The sequence below is a fragment of the Solanum tuberosum genome, unplaced genomic scaffold, assembly GCF_000226075.1.
Source record: "Solanum tuberosum cultivar DM 1-3 516 R44 unplaced genomic scaffold, SolTub_3.0 scf00114, whole genome shotgun sequence".
NCBI lineage: Eukaryota > Viridiplantae > Streptophyta > Magnoliopsida > Solanales > Solanaceae > Solanum > Solanum tuberosum.
Window position 1 is genome coordinate 1178940 of NW_006239038.1, and position 8755 is coordinate 1187694.

The following is an 8755-nucleotide window of genomic DNA, read 5'->3' on the forward strand; positions in this document are numbered from 1 at the left end:
GTTACTTGGGATGTTAAAGGAAGTAGGAGTTGAAGTGCAGTTCCCAATACAAGTATACAGTGACAGTAAAGCAGCAATACAAATAGCTGCAAATCCAGTCTATCATGAGAGGACAAAGCATATAGAAATAGATTGTCACTTCATAAGGGAAAGGATACAACAAGGTTCAATCAAAGTGAATTATATACCAACACAAGAACAACCAGCAGATATTTTGACAAAGGGGCTGTCCAGAAGTCAACATGAGTATTTGTTATCCAAGCTAGGAGTGTTGAACATTTTTGCCCCTCCTAGCTTGAAGGGGAGTAATGAGACTTCATCAGAGTAGTTGGTTGTTAAGTAGTTAAAAGGTGGTTAGAATGATTAAGGGTAGTATAGTCTTTTCTATTAAAAGTTGTTATAACTAATTCTTCCAATAGTTAGTTACATAAACAACTATAAATACATGTTCATGCTATTGTACAAGTTAGCCTTTGAGCTCATAAATGGAATTCTTCTCTCTTCTCTTCTAGTAGCTTCTGTAAATCGTGTTTGTGTTCACCTACATCATATTTAGATCTTGATTATGGGACTAAGAGTTATCTCGATATAATAAAATTTGAAATTAAATTTATTCAGTATTTGATAATGGATATTAGTTAAAATTAGGATAAAATTTACATCAAAGTCATGAGATCATTGATCTATCTTAGTCATAAAGGGAAGAGATCACATTACACGAAAATAAGAAGTAAGCTCGCATTTCTTTTTAATCATTCTAATAGACTAGAGGTACAAAGAAAACACACAAAACACACTCACATTTCTTATCAAACAAAAAAAAATTTATAATAAAAGCGCTCCTAATCCAACCCATCCTTCGAAAAACCCGTCAACGTGGAGTCAAACATCTCTTAAATTTTGACTTATAACTTGATTTTCGACAATACCCACAGCCTTGCAATTTTCTGCAATCAAAATTAATTCCACATTGATCAAAACATTTGTGAGCATAGCTCAATTTTGGTAGTACAATCTGCTTAATCACTTGTACTTCTAATGATAGGTCTCGTAAAGCCATCACTTTAATGTTCCATGACCAAAATGAATTAACTGCATCATAATAACAACAAATATTAGTAGAGATACAAAATTAAGTTCAATCGTAATAACTTTTTCGTTACAAAAAATAGTTCATCGAGACTTTTTTTGTCACATAATAAAAAAGAACTAATAAGTTTAATTATATATACTTAAGTGACAATCTATAAGAAAATCAACCAAACTTACTAGAATACAAAGAATTAGCGATAGACAAATTCCGTAGCTAAATTACAAAAATCTCATACTAATTTTATTTAGCTATGGATTAGGTCAATAAATTTTATAACTATTGATGTGTTTTTCTAGAAGTCATGATGAAGTTATTACTTACCAATGAGTGTCACAAGTAGAAAACAAAAAAAGAAAGAAAGCTTGTGAGATAGGAACTTGTTGTTGGCCATTTTAACACTATTTGGTTGTGAGGAAGAAGAGAACTAACTGTGTGAGTGAATTTTCTTGATTTATGAAATGTCACACACATATAATAGTATATATAGACCTTTGAAATTGTTTAAATATAGAACACATTATTTGATGTAACTGATAAAGTAGTTGTTGTCATGTGATCTGAAAATCGCGTTATTTGAATTGTAAAATCAGTCACTTATGAAAAATATAAAGTTAGACTCTTATGATCTCAACTCTTTTATGAATTTTGCACATAGCGAGAACTTAATACACCAAGCAGTCTTGTATATAGTATTATTTATTGGGGATAAGGGTTTGAAAAATATTCCAATTTTGGTCGAATTTGCTGTTGCGATACTAAACTTTCATGAGGACCTATTACCTCCCTAGACTATTTAATACTGTATTTTAAACATATATATTTGCCCACGTGGACATAAAAAATAATGCAAAATTATAAATAATAATGTGTCCACATGGGCACATATACCTTTAAAATACACTATTAAATAGTTCAGGGGGTAAAAAATACGGTATTAAATAATTTAGGGAGATAATATGTCCTCATGAAAGTTTAGTATTGCAACAGCAAATCTGACCAAAGTTGAGATATTTTTCAGATTCTTATCCCTATTTCCTATTTATTGCTAGTGTTCCATATATGTTGCTTTCTCTCTCTTGGCGGCTAATATGTAAAAGCATACAAGAATATGATGACTTACTTTATTAAAGAAATCACTAGTAATTGTTCAAGTGAAGGGCCACATCCCACAAAAGAAAAAAATTCATCGATATGTGACTACCTGTTTACTGAGAATATCATCGATAATATGTTATCGTTTATTCACTTGTGTGTTAGCTCATAAATATTATGATGAAATGACTGCTGGATGATTTTTTTTGTAAAATCTTTACGAAATCTTCCGTAGAGAGTTGGGGGAGCAATACATGAAGCTCATCATTTTTTGCACGTATTTTGGGCATTTAGAATCCAATTTTACAAAAATTAGGTAATTTTTTCATTTTTCGTGTATGTTAGGCAATGAATATTTTGGTGATATAGCTTCCAAATGATTTTTTTTGCAAAACCTTTACGAAACCCACCCTCTGTAGGAAATTGGGGGAGTACGTAGTACGTGAAGTCTCATCATGTTTTGCACATCTTTTGGGCATTTATGAGCCATTTTATAGAAATTAAGTGATTTTGTAAGTTTTTTGTGTGTGTTAGTCCATGAATATTTCGGTAATATGGCTTCCATACGATCTTTTGTAGAACCTTTATGGAACCCTCCGTAGGTAGTTGGGAGCCGGATGTGAAGCCTCACCATTTTTGCATGTATTTTGGACATTTATGAGCCACTCTATAGAAATTAGGTGATTTTCTAAGTTTTTCGTGTGTTAGTCCATAAATATTTTGGTAATATGACTTTCGAACAATTTTTTTGCAAAACAGAATTCTGAATTCTCAATGCTAATAACATGACCATCCGTAAATGACAACGTTTGTCTGAAAATTTTATAGTTGCTAGATGATTATGTTACATGATATTAGGTAGACGAAGGTTGAAAAAGTATATGGGAGAAGTGAATACCGAGAACAAGACATAACTTTAGATTATCGAGATCATGACCTTGAATAGAAAATTCTAAAGGACACAGATTAAGATATATAGAGAGTTAGTTAGATAGTTGAGAGTTGTCTCACTTAATCTTTTTATACTTGGAGTCATAGTATTACTCTATAATTAAACATCAATAGAAACAATATCACGATACATTAAATATCAAAATTTAGATTAGCAACGAGTAAATTCAATAACAAATCAACGACATTAGTACAATATATAACAAAATGTCATTATTGTTACAAGTAATATAAAGCTTAGAAGGAGCAGGTAAAACGTAAAAAAGACAAATTTTATAATTAAACACCAATACATTAGCAACGAGTTATTCAACAACATATCAACCACACTATAGTATGAAACTCAACTCGATCAAAAGAAAGTAAAAAGACATAATTAAGTACATAAAGATATATGATAGCAAGTTGTTGGTGCCTCTTCCATGAACTAGAGGAAGTTCGTTCGTAGTTAATTCCAGTATTTTTTTATATCGTCGTCGGATTATTATTTCCATCGGTTGCATGACCATGTGCGGGATTTTTTAGTCCTCATTCGACATTGTGTACAAAGTGAACGTTTAAAAATTTGGCAATATTCATGAGATGTACAAGATTTGCCACATGCAGATACAAAAGGCTTTATAATTTGCTCAATCACTTGTATTTCTTCTTCAAAATGTATGTTTCTCAAAGCCATCACTTGATGAGAGTTTGAGGACCAAAATGATGAACTAACTACAAAACATGATTAATCAAATTAATAGTAATATATAATTAGAGATACATACTTATATTTTACAAGGGGACTAAATAAAGAAATATGAAACTACTAGCTAATTATCAGCCAATGACAACATAGTCAATGTAATTTCATAAGTGAGATTTGAGAAGAATAAAATGTATGCAGACTTTATCCTATCTTTTTGAGGTAAAGAGGATGTTCTGATAGACCCTCAACTCAAAAAAAATAATGAAATCAAAGCAGGATTGAAAAGAAAATAATGATAACAGAATAACAATGAACAAAGTAAAAGAAGTAAGTATTACAAATTGAAGACTAAAGGTGTATTTGGTATGGAGGAAAATGTTCTCCATAAAAATATTATATCAAAGACAAAATTATGAAGATGAGGTGGGGGTAAGGTTATGTGTGTTGTAGTGGGGGTGGAGCCGGGGTATGGGGGAAGGTGGGGTCGGGGTCGAGTTTGGTGGTGGAGTGAGTGGCAGAAAAGAGATAATGCGACTTGTTTTCTCTGTTTTCATTAAAGAAGTTATTTTCCTAAAGAAAATATTTTCTAAAAAAATTGACAAATCAAACACGAGAAAAGAGAAAACCACTTTTCAATCCTCCCTATTAAACACATCTTAAATATAAATTAATTTGACCAGTTTATAAATATGGGCAAATACCCTCATAATATGTTTTACAAAGAGACTAAATAAGGGATGGTGAAGTTACTAATTACTTACCAACAAGTGAAACAAGGAGAATACAAAAGAAGAAAGAGAGCTTGTGAGATAAGTACATCTTAGCCATGCTAATTGTAATTAACAAAGTTAAAATTGTGTTGGGTTCATTTTCTTGTTTGATGGAAGATCAAATATATATAGAGGCCTATACAATTGTTTAAAAAATAAAAATATCTCACTCAAAAACTATATTATTACTATATATTATCTACTATTGCTAGTGTCCTATGTGCACACTCTCTCTCTCTCCTGGCTGCTAATACATAAAGCATCAAAGGATGGCTCACTTTTGTTAGTATTATTATTATATTAGGAATTAGATAAGAATGACCCTGATAAGATCAGTATAACAAAATAATTTTTAGTAGCAATAAATGTGTATATTTATAAAGAGTGTTAAAAAAATTTATCGGTATAAGTTAATTGTCATTGATCAACATTTCTATAGGTATTAGGGATATTTATAAAAAGTAATACTTCATTCGTTCACTTTTACTTGTCACTTATTCCTAAAATAGGTTTTCAATTTTACTTGTCACTTTTGACATATCAAGGAAAGACAATAAAAAAATTTCATAATAATTACCCTCAACATTTAATACTTATTTTTCAAATCATTTTCTAAGACATCATTTAATAGGTGATAGTTTGATAAAATATATATATCATTAATAATTTTCTTAATGGGTGTGCAAAGTCAAATTGTGATAAGTAAAAGTGAAGGAGGGAGTGATTGCCTCTAAAAATATATGTATAGCGACAATTAAACAATTATCGTTAATTAATGTCGTTAAAAATCATTTTTAGTGTAGTGAACGGACCTAATATTGTATATCTCGAAGTTCGCGCACATTTTTGTAAAAATATATATTTATAGGATTGAAAAATTAATATTGTATTAACAAAGAGTGTTAAAATCTTTACTAGCATTAATTGATTGTCATTACATTCAATATTGTCATAGACTTTAGGAACATTTACAAAGAGTGCTAATTACTTTTAAAAATATCTATTTAATGACAATTAACCTATTATCGTTAATTGTTAGTGTTAAAAACAAATTTGGTGTAATGAACGGACCTAATATTGTAAATCTCAAAGTTAGCGCATATTTTTTAAAACAAATTATGTTTGACGGACTGAAAATTTAATACTCTTTCTGTCCCTATTAGTTGTCCACCTTATTAAATTAAGAAAATATAAATCAAGAAAATATTAATTAATTTTTTCTATCTTACCCTTGCAATTAATTCATTTTGAAAGTATTCACATTTGTATGTAAAATTCTCAAAACAAATAATTTAAGGAGTAAATTGATAAAATTATCTTCTTATTTATAATTTCTTAAGCACGCAAAATGAAAAGTGATTTTCATTTTTCTAAAGAGAACTCATACAGATATATGGAAGAAGATTTATGTCCGTGCGTGGATGAATTGACTAGTTACATATAAATTAATTTTTAATTTTTAATTATTTGAAACGTGTACTTTTTTATTCCTTTGCTTGTGAATATTTACAAATCCATCACGATTATCAATTTTTCCATCACTTGATTACTCATGTAATATAGTTTTAAAAATAGTCAAAATACAATATATATTTTTCCTACATAAAGTGATTGAAAATATCGAAAATATCATTAGTTCAGTTAGTTAATTATACAAATAAAACAACAACATCAATAATGAATTAATGATAAAATATCAAAATATTATATTACCAACAAGTTATTCAACGATAGATTCATGAACACTAATACAAAAGTACGAGTACGAGACACAACTCAAAAAAAAAAAAAACTAAAAGACAGAAATATAAGGATAAGCATTTTTTGTTTTTGGTGCCTCTATAATAAGGACTAGCTAATCGAAGCTCGTTGCTAATTCCAGTATTTTTTGGAGAATCGAATTATTTCCACAGCCAACATCTTGTTACCTTGGATTGCTTACGATATTGCAATCGACATTGTGTACACACTGAACCTTCAAAACTTTGGCAAAATGAATGAGATTTGCAAAGTTTGCCTCAAGATTTTTCATTGTTAAGATGTGGAAGTAGAATTTGTCCAATCATTTTCTACTTCTTCTTGTAAAGGTAAGTTTCGTAAAGTCATCACTTCATTTGTGTTTGAGGACCAAAATGAATTAACTGCATAACATAATATAACAATATATATATATATATATATATATATATATATTAGAGATGTGTAAAAATATGACATTTGAACCTAAATCAACTTTCGGTAATTATTACCTTAGTAACTAAAGGGTGAATCTAGAGGGAGCCGAGTGTGTTCACCTGAATTTGGGATCACAGCATAGTCATTTGGGCTTGGCCCATGTTTTGTGGAGGTAGCCCAAATTTGGGATTACTTCCTTTATTTGAGTGACTTGCACTTTTCTCCCTATTTTGTGTTTGTCTTAATTTTTTACTCTAAAGTCAAAAATATTTTCATCGGACATAAATTTTATTTTTACATTATAATATTCTACAAATTATATACCTATCGCACTTAATGAATTTATGCTCCCCTAAACATAAGTTCGATTTTGAAGGGTAAAAATTTGAAAATGAACTACTTTGAAGAGTTGGTCGTGTAATTAAATGTGGAAATTTAGACGATTTCAGTAATTCTCATTTAAAAACCATGAGGAAGGTAAGGTAAAATGTAGGAAATAACATTCAATGACCTTTATAATAAGTAGTTTACTAGTCAACCTTTGATCTTGCTCGTCCCATGAGCCCTTCAGGGTCAAAAGTTAAAAGTTATCAAACTTAAAGTTCTGCCAATGAATAAATCAAGGTCAAAAGTTCAAGTCCGTCCCACCTTTAAAGTTATTCTTATAAGGAACCTTCTTATAAATCACATGATAAAATAGATGCAGATCAACCAAATACAAATAAAAGTGCTTTCCACTCTTCTTTGTCTTAACTAATTCAAATTTTTGCCTACCAGAAAAATTTTCAATTTACATTCAAATTCAAAACTTCTAATTATGGAAAATCTCATCTAACAATATTTATCCAAAACATTATTAATTCCTTTTTTTTACTCATTACCCTTTATTGCTTTAATCAATGAACTTTTCACTATTATATCCTGGCCCATAAAATGACAATAATTTTCTAGTGGTGAAAGTTGTTGGCCTTATCAACAAAGGTCATAAGAAACTTGCCAAACTAAAGCCAAATAAATTGTACCAAAAGTAAAAATATTTGAAACAAGACCATATACTTCTTGCCCTTCATAACTCTTTTGATTTATTGTACTTTTTGTCATTATGTTTGATCTTAGCTAGCTAGCTGGCTTATACACTCACTGGTCAAAATCATACCCTCAAAGCAAAACAGAATTGGGGGGGGGGGGGGTCCATAACAAATTTCAAGAAAGACAAAATCATCATTGTTGGAAGCTCTATCTTCCCCCACCCCTACACATTTAATCGACAGGTCAAAAACGAATTCAAAATTTAAATTTATGAGTTTAAGTTTAAAAGTTTCACTTGGTTTATTAGGTTAGGAATACATATTTATACTGTTTTATTGTATATTTAGCGCCTATATAATGTCTCAACTAATTAGTGAAGGGTTCAACATGTCATGTGACCAAGAGGTAACATCTTTAAATTATGGAAACAATCTCTTGCAAAATACAGGATAAAGTTACATATAATAGACTTTTATGTTACCACACTAGCTGAAACTTATGAGAGCATCAAAGTACTACCCTTTTTATTCAACGTCTCGATTAAAATTTATGTAGATCAACATATGTATATACAAAATACAATTTTTTGATATGGGAAATTCGCTTAAACTCCTTCGATAAACGTTGCTCCACATTAACAATCTCTCATATTAGTTAAGAGACGGAGTTATTGTCTTATTATGATATCGAAGTCAAATCTATTCTTAATATTAGACTCTCATTTATATTATTCACGCTCCAATTGTCCAGATTAAATGTGATAAATATGTTAAGGTATCTCACATTGATTCAAGGAATGTGTCTTTTTCTTCCCACACCACCTACCCACCTTCCTAAATAAAACACCATAGATCCTAAACCATCCAATGCCAAACATATAAAGTCTCCATCTTTTATGGTATATGCTTAGCTAGCACCAGTTGTTACATTTACTATCCACCCCATACCCCCCCCCAC

General features: G+C 30.1%; 2 long non-coding RNA genes across 2 annotated transcripts; both read right to left on the reverse strand.

The window, feature by feature from the left end:
- Positions 1-713: 713 nt before the first annotated feature.
- Positions 714-1565, reverse strand: LOC102605302 (uncharacterized). The gene is made up of 2 exons (XR_367465.2): positions 1415-1565; positions 714-1092 (listed from the first exon to the last, which is right to left on the reverse strand). It is a non-coding gene; the product is annotated as an uncharacterized lncRNA (long non-coding RNA).
- Positions 1566-3387: 1822 nt separating this feature from the next.
- LOC102605530 (uncharacterized) lies at positions 3388-4721 on the reverse strand. The gene is made up of 2 exons (XR_367466.2): positions 4586-4721; positions 3388-3850 (listed from the first exon to the last, which is right to left on the reverse strand). It is a non-coding gene; the product is annotated as an uncharacterized lncRNA (long non-coding RNA).
- Between the last annotated feature and the right edge of the window lie 4034 nt (positions 4722-8755).